The sequence below is a fragment of the Peromyscus eremicus genome, chromosome 2 (assembly GCF_949786415.1).
Source record: "Peromyscus eremicus chromosome 2, PerEre_H2_v1, whole genome shotgun sequence".
NCBI lineage: Eukaryota > Metazoa > Chordata > Mammalia > Rodentia > Cricetidae > Peromyscus > Peromyscus eremicus.
In genome coordinates this window covers 149,108,419-149,124,169 of record NC_081417.1, presented here as the reverse complement: position 1 = coordinate 149,124,169, position 15,751 = coordinate 149,108,419, and the positions used below count along the sequence as shown (strand labels likewise).

Here is a 15,751-nt window from a genome sequence, read left to right as displayed (position 1 = left end):
ACCATCGTCCTTTTTAAAAGATGGAAAAGAAATATAAAAACTGTAAATTTTACTTTGATTTCCTTTTTAAGGAAATACAACACTCATCTAGTTCGACAACAAGATTAATTAACTTCCCTACATAGTAAGGCTACTTGTCCAAGTCATGAAACTACAAATGTTTTCCTCATAGAAATGGAAATTTTTAAATATATAAAAGCTACCAATAAGTAAAATGATCAGTCATGTTAATAATCAAAAGATAAAAAGTTTGGTCTAGTGGCAAAAGCCTATAATTCTTGCTAGGGAGAGACTGAAATAGAAGATTGCCTCAAACAAGGCCTGCCTGAGCAACTTAGTGAGACTCAGCCTCACAACATTGAGTAAAAAGACGACTATGAAAATAGCTCAGGGGACACACCTGTCTGGAACATCTGTGTGTGTGCACACATACACACTCTCACTCTCTCCACTTACTGGGTCCACTCATCAAACTAGGTGTGATCTAAGCAGACAGACCCCAAGGATCCTAAGATAATAACTGGTAGGCCTTTTCCCAGCTTCCTAGCTCTTCACGTGTTCTAGTGTCCAAGGAGAGCTGACGAAATGGCTCTTGTGGCCTCGCGACTAACACCGAGAACATTCTTTCTGAAATGCAGACTGGGGAAACAGAAGCGCTTCGGGCCAGCTGCTTGGTCAGATCACACCCTGAAACAGCGAACACCTCGGCTGGGGAGGACGCTCTCCCCTTCTTTACCAACTGTCAGTTGCTTGCCTTTCAGCTCAAAAGTTGCCCTATTTGCCTGTCGTGGGAAAACGGATCTGGCTCTATAAATATTCCAGCGTCAACAGAGGACGCTACACAAGCAACCTTCAGGAGCTACTGCCTTCTGGCTCCTGCCACCCCGAGAGCGGCTCCAAACTCGGGTTCCTCTGCTGACCAGCTCCCGGACGGGCACAGCTTGCTCTGTCCAGATGCACCCTGCAGTACAGCGGGAAGGAGTGTTCAGCAGCCCACCGCTAACTACACGGCAGATTTGTAGCAGAGAACCTTCCAGAGAACAGCACAAAGGCAGAACTACAGCCCACTCCAAAGGGTAGATCTCCACCAGGGCCACTCAGCAGGCCGTATCACTCCCTTTCAACAGGGCCCAGAACCTCCCCAGAACCAGGAAGGGGACATTATATACCCGTGCTGGTTAAGGCTCTGTCAACCTGACACAAAATAGAGAACCTCAATTGAGAAGATGCTTCTGTCTTAGTCACTGTTCTACTGCTGTGAAGAAACACCATGACCAAGGCAACTCTTTTTTTTTAAAAAAAAAAAAAAAGATTTATTTATTTAGTATACAACATGTAAGACTGCAGGTCAGAAGAGGGCACCAGATCTCATTATAGATGGTTGTGAGCCACCTTGTGGTTGCTGGGAATTGAACTCAGGACCTCTGAGCCATCTCTCCAGCCCCAAATGAAATCTTTTTTTTTTTTTTGGATTTTCAAGACAGGGTTTTTCTGGGTAGCTTTGCACCTTTCCTGGAACTCACTCTGTAGCCCAGGCTGGCCTTGAACTCACAGAGATCTGCCTGCCTCTGCCTCCCGAGTGCTGGGATTAAAGACATGCGCCACCACCGCCCGGACCAAGGCAACTCTTATAAAGAAAACATTTCATTGGGGCTTGTTATAGTTTCAGAAGGTTAGTGCATGATCATCATGGTGGGAGCATGACAGCACCCATGGCAACGGGAGAGATAGCTAAGAGCTACATCCTGACCGAAAGGGGAGAGAAAAGGAGTGGGAGACAGGGAGAGGAAGAGAAAAAGGAAGAGGAAGGAAGGGGGGTGGAAGGGAGTGAGAGATGGAGAAAGACAGACAAGGCCTGGCATGGGCTTTTGCAACCTCAAAGTCCACCCCTAATGACATAGCTCCTCCAACAAGGCCACACCTATGTGAACCTATGGGGGCCATTCTTATTCAGACAACCATAGCCTCCATCCACTTGGCTTGTAGGCTCAACTCACTCAGGGTGGTGCCATCCCTGGGTAGGTGATCCTGGATACTATAAACATGGAAACTGAACAAGCCACAGGAAGCAAGCCCATAAGCACTGTTTCTCCACAGCCTCTGCTTCATTTCCTGCCTCCGGGTTTGTGCCTAAACTTCTGCCCCACCTCCCTTCAATGATGTACTGTAGGCTGTAAGCTGAAATAAACCCTTTCCTTTAAAGTTGCTTTTGGCCACAGTGTGGTGGTTTGAAAGAAAATGGCGCCCAAAGACAGTGGCACTCTTCGGAGGTGTAGCTTTATTGGAGTAGGTTTGGTCTTGTTGGAGGAAGTGTCACTGTGAAGGTGGGCTTTGAGATCTCATATATGCTCAAGCCATGCCAAGTGAGATAGTCTAATCCTTTGGCCTGCATATCAACATGTAGAAGCTACCTCAGCACCATGTCTGCCTACACACCACCATGTCCGGCCATGATGATAGCCTGAACCTCTGAACTATAAGTGAGCCACCACAGTTAAATGTTTCCTTTATAAGAGTTGCCATGCTCATGGTGTCTCTTCATAGCAATAGAACCCTAGACAGCCAGTGTTTTATCAAAGCAACTGAAAGCAAACTAATATACCACATCTAAAAAATGGCACAAAGCTAAGGAGGTCTTTTTGCATTTTCTGTGCAGTGAATGCTATGTTTGAGTGTGTGGCTGACTTAGAGAGTCACTGGGAAGTTTTACATTTTCAGGGAGGAAGAGGACAAAAGGAAACTCTGCAGCAAGCATAGCTGTGGGCACAATTCCCACCACTGGCAACTCCTAACCCATTCACCCACTGTCGCTCTAAGGCCTGGACCATTGGCACTACAGCAGCTCTTTGTAGAGATTAGTGCAAGAGAAACAAGCTTCCCAACATTCTACAGGACAAGCTTCTAGCAGGTTCCAGAGGACGGACCTCGAGCAAGCTCAACTGCGCTGCAGCACTTGAGGCCCTTCCACCATGAGGAGTCACAGCTTCAACATGAGCTGAAGAAAGGGGCTTCTGCACGCATCTGCCCTTCTTACACACTTGCAGTCCTTTCTTCTCATTACATCCATCTCTACTACAATCGTTATACTTAATTCATTAGATTCAACTTCCCTAGTCAAGCTGCTGCAACTTTTCTGTTGATGAGATTCACACTAATACATCTTAATTACAGGTTGGACGATTCTGTCCAGGAGCTAAGTAAACAAGTAAGGGTTTAAATATTTAAAATTGAGAGTTCTATTACATGAAAACAAATATTTCACAGAGTCCATGACAAATTAATTCATATAGTCCTTAATACAGCAACAGACTGATTATGGTCTAGCAAATTATAATTCCTGTTGGGAACATTCTATAGTTTATGATTAACAACCCCAAATGTCACTAGTTTTAGAATTGTTTTTATTAATTTTAGAAGCTCCCTAATAGTCAAGTTCTAAAAAGCCTAAAATATGAAAACACAAGTTTTAAATGTAGGCTGGAGAGATGGCTCAGCAGTTACAAGCACTTGTCCATCTTCCAGAGGACCCAGGTTCCTTCACCACAGACTTCCTAACTCTAGGCCGCTCTTAGCAAAGGAAACGAGCATGTGATCACAGCATCATCACCAGCTGACGGTATCTAGGGAAGGACTTGAGATGCAGGAGACCCAGAGATGCACTAAAGCCGGATGAATGTCTGTGCTGACCATCAAGTAAAACCTGCTGAGAGCCCCAATATGTAATAAACCCCAAGAACTCCTGCAAAAAAACAAACCAACAAACAAAACACTCACCCAAGTTACCTCATAGAAAAGGTCATCCGCCTTTCCCGAAAGGAGAAAAGCACTGTCCCCTCTACCAGAAAGGAATGGGAAGGGCAGAGGACAGTGAAAGGCAGGTTCAGCACACCCAAGTTTCTTAATTTTAGAATCACTGACCAATTTCTCAAACAAATGGGAAAAACTAAATATAAATTCAGTTTCTTTTTTAATCACTCCAAGATGAAAAGCATCAAGTGCCAGCTGCCGGCAGACACACAGAACAAGGGACCCAAGCCTTCAAGGGCTAACCATCAGTGAACAGAGTTGCCTTTAGAGAAAATGAAATACAAGGATTATAGGAAATGTCTTTTAAAAAGAAAACCTGCATTTCTTACTTGAGAGAGTCCAGGGGACGATGCATGTCCCGGGGGCGTGGCCGCAAGATTGGGGTGCCCCTTGTTTATTTCATGTGCTGAGTAAGGGGAAGGGGTTGGGGGTCCCGGTTGTCTTGCTACCTGTGTTACCTGTGAGGAAATAAAAGAACAGTAGATTAATCACCTGATCTACGAGTACAGCTGAAATCATTGTTTAAACTGGATGTAAACTAAATGCTAGAATGAAGAGGTCTTACTATCTCAGAATACATGAATATGTCCATCTGTCTGATAAATTCCTAAAGCACAGTCTCCAAACAAACCAAAAATCCTAAAACAAAAAACAATGCTAAATGAAATGAAACTTGAAACTGTATCAAGTGTTTTCTAAAAGACACAAGAAATGAATGGCTATGGGAGTGAGGAGGAGACTGCAGAGGCCCAGCTTTTCTGTAGTATGAGTGAGAATCACATGACTTGTTTGTGGAGACTCTCAGAACAGTCCCCTTCCTATAATGCCAGCACTCTGGAGGAGTGCGCAGGAGAATGCTGAATTCAGGGTTGGCTCGTGCTACACAGAGAGGCTGTCTCGAGAGAAAGGGAAAGGCTAGAAGAGAGCTTCTGACTAGTATGCCATCAAGCCTGGGGTCACACCCACGCAGCACATGAACTGGGTTTGATGGTCCTTGTCTGTAACCCCAGCTCTCGGGAAGCACGGGTAGAAAGATCAGGAGTTCAAGGTCATCTGTGGTTACATAGCAAGATCAACTTCGAGGCTGGCCTGGGCTCCAGGACACTGTCTCAAACCAAAACAACTGTAAGAAACGGACAAAAAGTTATATTTCTCAATTAAAAGTGGCTTGCGACTCACTTCCCAAACTGTAGACGGCACGAGAGCACACCTACAAGTCGATAAATTACGTAAGAGCAAGCGCTGCTGGAAAGCCCTCTGCCTGACTACAGGCTAATGTAAATATTCTGAGGACAGGAAAGGCAGGCTGCGCTACTCTTGTATGGTTTGCTTCGTTAGGTGTATTAAATGTATTTTCAATTGACTCAGTGAGTAAAGTCCTTGCTACAGAAGCATGAAGACCCACCCACATTTGATCTGCAGCACCCACAAAAAAGGTGCATGGTGACTCATGCCTGTAAACCCGTTCTGGGCGAGAGAAGGGCATGGAAACTGGGGGAGCTCTAAAGCTCAACAGCCTGCCTGTCTAGCCTAAGGCTCATTAAGAGACTCTGCCTCCAAAAGTAAGGTGGACAGGCACGAGTGGGCCTGCTATCAGCCTCTGGTCTCCACGCACTCAGGCACAGGAATGCATGCCGTCATGAATATACACACACATGGAATCTAATACAGCCCAGCTCCCCCTCCACACACACATGGAATCTAATACAGCCCAGTTCCCCCTCCACACACACAGAATCTAATACACCCCAGACCCCCCTCCACACACACATGGAATCTAATACACCCCAGGCCCCCCTCCACACACACATGGAATCTAATACACCCCAGGCCCCCCTCCACACACACATGGAATCTAATACACCCTAGCTCCCCCTCCACACACACATGGAATCTAATACACCCCAGGCCCCTCTCCATACACACATGGAATCTAATACACCCCAGATTCCCCTCCACATACACATATGGAATCTAATACACTCCAGATCCCCCTCCACACACACACACACACACACACACACACACACACACAGAATCTAATACACCCCAGATCCCCCTCCACATACACACATACACACACACACACACACACACACACACAGAATCTAATACACCCCAGATCCCCCTGCACACACACATATGGAATCTAATACACCCCAGCTCCCCTTCCACATACACATGGAATCTACTACACCCTAGCTCCCCCTGCACACACACACATGGAATCTAATACACCCCAGCTCCCCCTCCACACACACGGAATCTAATACAGCCCAGCTCCCCCTCCACACACACAGAATCTAATACAGCCCAGCTCCCCCTCCACACACACAGAATCTAATACACCCCAGTTCCCCCTCCACACACACAGAATCTAATACACCCCAGACCCCCCTCACACACACATGGAATCTAATACACCCCAGGCCCCCCTCCACACACACATGGAATCTAATACACCCCAGGCCCCCCTCCACACACACATGGAATCTAATACACCCCAGATTCCCCTCCACATACACATATGGAATCTAATACACTCCAGATCCCCCTCCACACACACACACACACACACACACACACACACACACACACACAGAGATTCTAATACACCCCAGATCCCCCTCCACATACACACACACACACACACACAGAATCTAATACACCCCAGATCCCCCTGCACACACACATATAGAATCTAATACACCCCAGCTCCCCTTCCACATACACATGGAATCTACTACACCCTAGCTCCCCCTGCACACACACACATGGAATCTAATACACCCCAGCTCCCCCTCCACACACACATGGAATCTAATACACCCCAGATCCCCCTCCACACACACATGGAATCTAATACACCCTAGCTCCCCCTCCACACACACAGAATCTAATACACCCCAGCTCCCCCTCCACACATACATGGAATCTAATACAGCCCAGCTCCCCCTCCACACACACATGGAATCTAATACACCCTAGCTCCCCCTGCACACACACATGGAACCTAATACACCCCAGCTCCCCCTCCACACATACATGGAATCTAATACAGCCCAGCTCCCCCTCCACACACACATGGAATCTAACACACCCAGGTCCCCTGGACATTCTGAAATCTTGAACTTACTGAAAACTGCAGCAGGTTTGTGAGTTTGTATTTTTTTTTTCCCTTTTTTTTTTTTGGAGACAGGAGTCTCTGTGTAGCTCTGGCTGTCCTGGAACTCCCTCTATAGACCAGGCTGGTCTTGAACTCACAGAGATCCTCCTACTTCTGCCTCCTGAGTGTTGGGATTAAAGGCATATGCCACCACAGCCCAGCTGACTTGTGAGTTTTCCCTCAAAATCTCTACCTAAAAATAATCTCCCACAAAATCAATGACATTTGACAGCAAATCATAAAAATAATGCAAATTAAACTGTTCATTAAGTACACCAATTCATCTATCTATCACTATCTTAACTAATTTGGTCAAATACAGTAATTTAGAACTACCCCAACATACTACCATTTTCAAATAATAATTACAATGTGTGGTAAGGTGAGATCCTGAACATGATAATCCTTTTTTAGGAAACATGGGGCAGTGGCCAGACATAAACACAGATCTGGGAAGAATAATCACTAGGGGGTGGGGCCAGGCAGGAATATGGAGTGATAACATAATCATCTAAACTTCCAATAGAAACCAAAACTAAGGATTTCGTATATAACCCCATTGACTTTCCAATCACAGTATGAGCTAATAAGTCATCCACTACATCTGAAACACAGAAGCAGTCACTGTGAATGCAGCTCTGAGTCACCTCCACAGTATCAGCAAATTGAGGCAGTTCAGACCCACACAAAGCACTCCATCATACGTGTTTATGTCTGATGAAAACACGTAATTAAGCACAGTAAGAAAACATTTATGAAAAAAAAAATCTGACATCATTCAGAGTCCCATCAAGTAAATTAGTCTCTCTTTTTCAGCAATAAATTGTCCCTATAAAGGCAAAGGGCATGTGGCTTCTATTGAAATCACCATCCATTACTTTAAGCCTGATTGGTGGGCCACACTTGTAATCCCAGACAGGAGAATCAGGGATTCAAGAGTAGCCAGGGCTATGCACAGAATTCCAGGTCACTCCGTAACACAATGAAAGATCTTATCTCCAAAAGCCAAATAAATAAAACATAAAAAGGGCTGGAGAGATGGCTCAGCACTTAAGAGCACTTATTGCATTTGCAGAGGACCCAGATTCAGTTCCCAGCTTCTACGTGGTGGTTCACAACCATCTATAATGCCAGATGGATTCTAGGGGTCCAACACCTACTTCTGACCTACTTCAAGTACACACACATGCATGGTGGACAAACATACATGCAAGAAAAAGGCCCACACACATAAAATAAATAGCTCTTTAAAAGAAATAACAAAAACAAAAGTTGTAACATTCAGATGGGTGCAGTCCCACACAAAATGGCCACATTTAGCCAGGGTGACAGACAGGTGCCTGAGCTTTGCTTTCAGATGTGATAGCCCTCACTAGTTTTTTATCATTCTAGCTCTTCCCTCAGAACATATATTTCCCCAAACAGATACTAGAAAATAATGAAAGCTGATCTACTCAGGAAATAGTATGGGTCTGTCGAGATGGCCAGTGGATAAGGCATACAGAGCCCAGGGACTCAAGTTTGATATCTGAGACCCATATGGCAGAAGCAAAGAAGAGTTATCCACTGTATGTGTGCTGTGGAGCATACACACCTGCACACACATAGACACAGAGGAAATGTAAAATATGTGTAGTATTTTCTAAGTAAACTAGTACAGTGGATACTAAGACATATTTAATATTTAACATCATGACAGTTTTCAAATTTTGCCATCACCATCCATCCACAAGAAGGAAGAACAGACAGATGGGAGGAGGGCTTTCTCCCTTTTTATGTTCTACACTTATTAGGTTGGACTACTTGCAATCCCAGTTATTTCAGTACATCTTGACCTTTTATAAAACAAGCAATTCCGCATTCCTCCTACCAGACTGCCTCATCCAGCCCTAATAGAAGAGGAGGTACCTAGTCTCACTGCAACTTGATATACAATGGCTGGCTGATATCCATGGGAAGCCAGCCTGCATCCAAAGAGAAATGGTGGAGAAAGACTGATGAGGTGCAGGGTAGAGGTAACTAGGAAGTGGGGAGGGAGGAGAAACTTTGATTGGGATGCAAAAACAAAATACACTAATGAATAGATAGATAGATAGATAGATAGATAGATAGATGATAGATAGACAGACAGATAGGAAAATGAAAGAAGCATTTCCATGAATCCTCAAGTCATGCTTAAGCACAGAAACAAGCAGACTCCATGTTTTATGATGAACTCAGAAAAGGGTTCAGTTACAAGGGCTGTAACAAAGAAGCAGATGAACTGTTTATTTTGATAATGATAGATAGATAGATAGATAGATAGATAGATAGATAGATAGATAGATGATAGATAGACAGACAGATAGGAAAATGAAAGAAGCATTTCCATGAATCCTCAAGTCATGCTTAAGCACAGAAACAAGCAGACTCCATGTTTTATGATGAACTCAGAAAAGGGTTCAGTTACAAGGGCTGTAACAAAGAAGCAGATGAACTGTTTATTTTGATAATGAAAGTAACAATGAAGCAATGAAAGGGATACCTCTGTACTATTATTTATGCAAAGCAGTGCTCTCGGAATTGAAACCAGATGATAAGATCAAAATAGCAATCAATTCTGAAAAACACTGAAAATGTTCTCTGTGTCCTGTAATATCAAACATTCAGACAAGGTATAATTTCTTTTTTCTTTTCTTTTCTTTCTTTTTTTTTTTTTTTTTTTGGTTTTTCAAAACATGAGGCTTTGGGAACCTTTCAAACTCAAACTATCACAAAAATGGCAGAGACCAAAAGTAAAATGCTCCCAACTGGCTCTGTCTAAACAAAAGAATGGAGTAGAAATTATTTCCTTCGTTAAAAATCCTTCTGTGTTATTTTTTTTACAAACCATATGTATTCCATTATTCTGATCATTTTATTAAGATGGACAAATGCCAATAAGTTTTTTAAGTATCGGCATAGACAAGTAAGACGGCCAAGACCTGTAAGCACGGGTACTCAACACAGTATAATTGTAAATACAATACTGATATAGAGCTGGGGGTGTGTTCTGTTGGCAGAGTGCTTGCCTGACATGCATCAAGTCCTAGGTTCAATCCCCAGCATTGCATAAAACCAGGCATGGTGATACGCACACTCCAGAGGCTCAGGCAGGAGGACTGGGAGGTTAGGGTCATTCTCAGCTAGAGTTGAGGCCAGCTAGGCAACCTGAGACCTTATAATTTCCCCCTTAAAAGTATCAGAGTAATCCAAATGTCATGACTGGAGAAACAGTAATAAGCAGAGGAGAACAGCAAGAATATTGATTACAGCTTTCCCCTGAAAAAGTCTCTTCTCAATATGCCTCAAAGTTAGAAATTATTTCTTTCAGTATTTTATGGTACATTCATGGTCTACTAAAACAAGGCATAATTCTATAGAAAACAATATATATATGATAGGGTAAGAAAAATGCAAAATGTAAGCTGTGTTTGAAAGTATGAATTAAGGGTGCTAAGATGGCTCAGTGGACAAAGGGGCTTGCCACACAGGCCTGACAACCAGAGTTCGATCCCCAGAACCTTTGTAAGGTAGAAGGAGAGAAGCAGGTCCACAACGTTGTCCTCTGAGCTCCACTGTGCGCCATGATGCACATGTCCACATATATCCATCAAGCACACCAGAAACAATTCAATATTTTAAAAGTTTTAATAGTGAGTTTAGCATGCACATTTTCTATGTCTACAAAAAAACCACTTCCCTCTAAAATCTGGTGTTTCTCTAGAAAATGAAGTGGTATCATAATTTAGTTCTCTTTATGTTTTTGTTACTATTTAATCAAAAAACAAATGTAGGGCTATGAATCTGCTATCTATTATATTTGTGACAGTAAAATAATCACACATACACAAAAAAACCAAGTCAATTGGGAAACAAATAACTACATCCTAAAAAAATGTCTATCTACAACGTTTTGTCTTTTTTCTGTGTGTGTAAATGGTGTGTGCAAGTGCAGGCACACAGGCATCATGTGCAGCTGAGAGAACAACATTCACAAGTCAGTTGTCTCCTTCCAACTTGGTGATCTGGAAATCAAATTCAAGGCACCAGATTTGCTTGGCAAGCCATTTTAGTGGCCGAGCCATCTCACCAGGCTTAAAAAAAAAAATACAAAAATGGGTGGCATGAGTTCATTAGCCGGAAGGTGCAGCACTCCCCCACCCCTTATATTTTAATGTGGATTTCTATTTTTCTAGCAAGTATATATCATTTCAAATCTGCTATTTGGAACTTGGCAGTTTCCACACTGGTCTATAAAATTCCATATAAGATGTCAGAGTGTGGCACACATCTGTACCCTAGGCCGGGATACAAAGCCAGACTGAGGCCAGCCTAAGACTCCTAGCAAAACCTTGACACCTCCCTCCCCCGCCCCGCCCCCCCCCCCAGCCACCCAAAATAAAAATGGCCAGCATGAGCCAGTGGATGAGCAGAGGAGGGGGGACTCACGCTGGCAGTCCTCTGTGTCTGCAGCCCTAAAGCGCAGCAGCACGGCTGTCACCATCTGCACCTGTGCAGTCCTCATGGACAAACTCAGTGAGCACTTATGGCCTGCTTATCACCAAGTGACCTCTTGGGCATTTAAATACAACGATTATTACACTATGACATTAATTCAAAATACCATACTACCTGTTCTATGGCTACTTGGGGATAAGATTTATTTAGCTTAGCAACTCATCAACACCTCAAGTGGCCAGGGCAGCCTTGTAACACGGTAGGTCTCAATTCTCTCAGTGCTAACAGTAACCTAGACAACTGAAATCGAGTCTAACTTCCATCTACTACAACTACTGTCCTGAAGAAAGAGACAAGGAGATTCGATCCTACTAAGAAAGAAAGTCCATCAGTCAGAAAAGCTATGCACAATCGCATTCCACAGGCTGACAATGACAGCACCATGTCTTTTTCAAGGATTATCTACATTGATTTTGTTCCGTTTTGTTGTTTTGTTTTGTTTTTTTACTGTCCCTGTGGTCAAAAGAAGATCTGAAAATGATTTATGATTTGGGGTTTTTGACTCAGGGTCTTACGTTACAACAAAGGAAGAGTACCCTGTAACTATGTAGCCTAGACTGGCCTCAAACTCACAACAATCTCTGCCTCAGCTTCCCAAGAGCTGGTTTCCAGGCTGTGTCCAACCAATAGGACAGCACGTTCAGAAGCTCACTGTCAAGGGCCTCGGCTTTCCCCAGAGGGCAGAGCCGCACGAGGACTATAAGCTACTGCAAAATACAGTAAGGGCGGCCTCAGAGTCACTCCCATCTGTTTTTGTTTTGGTTTGGTTTGGGGTTTTTTTGAGACAGGGTTTCACACAGTCACAGCCCTGGCTGTCCTGAAACTCACTCTGGAGTCCAGGCTGGCCTCGAACTCACAGACATCTACCTGCCTCTGCCTCTGTGTTGGAACTAAAGGCCCGTGACCCCACCACTCGGGCAGTTTCCATCTTAAAACATGACTTTTACACTTACACTTTGCTCTTCCTGCTGACCTCACATTGTTAATGACCCAGGTACATAAGTGACCCAGGCAACTGGCTTTAATTACAGGGTACCAGTGGTGCTCTGTGCTTGGTATTCAACAATAAATACTAAATTCAAATGTGTTATCAAAACCACATTGTTAAATTACTCTGGAATAGCACATGTCACAGAAGAAGTGTCACTAAGTCCCCATTCTGAGGTTAAGTTACAGATCATTACCTTCCAGACAAAAACTTACAACTGAAACATGTAGACTTTAAACATTTATTCCAGGAATCTTGTAAGTAGGCCAAACAGCATTAAGAATATTGGTCTTGGAGTCAGAGACCCAGGCTTGAGTATTGGTGTAGCTGCACAAAAATTTAGTTTTTTGGACTACAGGTGGCTCAGTGGTTAAGAGCACTTGCTGCTCTTTGCAGAAGACCTGGGTTCAAATCCCAGCACCCACATGGCAGCTCACAACCATCTCACATCCAGTTGGGAGATTGGACACCTTCTTCTGATCTCCAAGGGCACATAAAATAAATAAATCCCCAAAAAAATTAGTTTCTTTTTCTGCAAAAGGGAAAAAAGACCTGTCTTGCAACGGCACAGGTCTGAGTGTCTTACATGGCTCTTATTTGCACGGAAGAAATTACACAGTGATTCAAACTGACCTTGCAGAACTGTACAATCTGGACTGTCCACCTTCAAATAGTGTCAATCACACATCTGGAAACACCCTGACCATAATGCTACTTCTCCCGAATAGAGACTCTTACAGCCCATTGCCCTACGACGCAAGCAGAATTCTAGTTACTGAACAGTCTACTGCACTCCTGCAGTACACTCAATAAAATACTTTTCCTTAACCTTAAAAAAATTAAAAAATAAAATATAAAATTAAGGTTAGCATGTGAACCTATTTATGTAATCCATTAAATGATGTTGGCTTCACAATGCTGGTATAAAGTGTTCAAACACGGTAGTTATTGTGTTTAACTGTTACCAACATTTAAAGTGTTGGTTTTAAAATCCTGACTGACAGTTTCAGACTGAAATAACTGGTACTATGATTTTGATTTTCACACCTGGGAGAATATGAGGGCTTTAATCTAGCGCAGTGGTTTCCAGTGTGCCCCTAGACTAGAGGCCTTGGCACCACCTGGAAACTGGATAAATATGCAGACCTACAGATAGTGAGGCCCCAGCAGCACTGGCACAGCAAGCACCCCAATGTCCTGCTTGCTGTTTTCAGCCCACAGAACCGTAACACAAATTAGCTGTAGACAACCTACTGGACATGCACATGCTATGTTGTGTGACCAATGTGTACCAACACAGCCTGCTGCCACAAACATCGAGGTCCGAGCTTTCTTCCCAACAAGCACTTCCTTTGCTGCCTCAGTCTACCCTCTCCACAGCCTACATTCCTATACTCTACTCTCCTGATGTTCCCACTTGGTTACCAGCAAGCTTGAAATCCCTGGGGAATGATGCAGTCTACACAGCCAAATTTTCAGATAGCCAAGAACTCACCTCCTCAAACAAAGATGCTTGTTTCCAGCATGTACCCAGTGTGAACAGACCTCCTCAACACTGTACACCAAACGTAACCTAAACCTTGTTTTAGGCACACATTCAACATTATGACTATCCAAGCTTTCCACATATTTTTTTGGTTTTATTTGTCTTGAGACAAGGTCTTTCGCTACATAGACCAGGCTGACCTGGAACTCATTATAGAGACCAAGCTGGCCTTGAACTCAGAGAGCCACATCACCTCTGCCTTCCAAGAGCAGAGATTAAAGACATGCAAAGCCAAGCCCTGCTGTTTTCTACAGATTTGTGGAATCAGGGCAGTACACTACCAGCACTGCACTTGAGGCTATCACTTAGCTCTCTTACAATTCACGCCCTCAAAGTTCAACAAACAATATTCTGATTTTTTTTTAAGTCCCTAGAGTACTCAAATGTCATAAACCTACGTGCCCTTTTCAATTACGTGGGTTTTGCTCATGTGTATAATTTCAAGCTAAATCTCATCTCAAGAGATTAATTCCTCAACTCAACACTGCCTCCATGGCTGGGTTTCCATGTTTTGCCAACCTTACTGAAAGGCACTGTTGGCCCTGCTTTTATCAGAACATTTTCCACTTTCCCTCAGGACAAGAGGCTTGAAAACACAGTACCTCCAGGCAGTGGTGGCGCACGCCTTTAATCCTAGCACTCGGGAGGCAGAGGCAGGCTATCTCTGCGAGTTCGAGGCCAGCCTGGGCTACAAAGTGAGTTCCAGGAGAGGCTCCAAAGCTACACAGAAAAACCCTGTCTCGGAAAAAAAAAAAAAAAAAAAAAAAAAAAAAAAGGAGGAAGAGGGAGAAGGAGAAGGAGAGAAGGAGGAGGAGAAGAAGGGAATAAAAAGAAAACACAGTACCTCGCAGGCAGTGTTTCAAACATGACAGAGGAGCAGACTATGGTGCTGCACATACGACTTTCTGATTTGCCTCAGTCAGAGAAGTCTGCTTTTGTTCAAGTGTTGCCAGTTAGTTTGGGCTTTTTTCCATTTTCAGTGAGGTCGAAACTATTTTTCTTCTCCACGTTCTACAGTTTGCGCTCCCCTGTGTGAGTGCACCCTGAGTTCCCAACTAAAGTCTAGGCAGGTGAAGGAACCTCCCTCTCCACTGCCCTTTCTTCTCTGGAACCTACCCTGCACAGAAAAAACAAAAGCAAGTGCTAACTCATGCCTGTTAATGCCAGCACTAGGGAGTTAGAAGCAGATAGATCTCTGTGAGTTCAAGGCCAGCCTGGTCTACAGATGGCATTCCAGGTTCTCCAAGGTTACACACTAGATCCTTTCTTTTAAAAATATGTAAATAAACAAGCAAAGAAGAGGAAAGAGTCCTGCCCCAAAGCCTGTGTGGGTCCAATGTTTCACACTGTGACTACCCTGCTTGTACTAGAACACAACTGGCACCCCAGATCAATGTCTGACCAACCTTCAAATTGTAATGCGTTTTCTTCTATAAAGCTTCCCACCCAACCCAGCGATCATAGCCTAAGAACCTATCAGAATCATACATTTAAATACTATGCCTCTTTCACACATGTGTATGTACAAGTATAAGATTTTAATAATGAAGGAAAAGACAGACACACAGACACACACACACACACACACACACACACACACACACACAGGCCTGAGCTAGACTTTCAAAAGCCTCTTCCTTGAGGAAGTTTAAAATAATTACTTCACACATGATCCTTACTGTATTTTTTGGGATATTTTTTAATT

At 43.6% G+C, this 15,751-nt stretch overlaps 1 protein-coding gene across 14 annotated transcripts in view; it reads right to left on the bottom strand.

Annotated features, from left to right (window-relative positions):
- Eif4g3 (eukaryotic translation initiation factor 4 gamma 3) overlaps positions 1-15,751 on the bottom strand; it is a 230,406-nt gene that overhangs the window by 155,738 nt on the left and 58,917 nt on the right. For 3 of the 14 annotated variants that reach the window (XM_059255238.1, XM_059255244.1, XM_059255248.1), the window contains exon 1: positions 4,137-4,246. The exons of 7 other annotated variants lie outside the window; for them this stretch is intronic. The gene's annotated coding sequence lies outside the window, so the exon portion shown is untranslated. Of the gene's footprint in view, positions 1-4,136; positions 4,266-15,751 lie in introns of those variants that run through there. 4 more of the 14 variants (XM_059255239.1, XM_059255245.1, XM_059255249.1 and 1 more) reach the window with 2 other exon arrangements.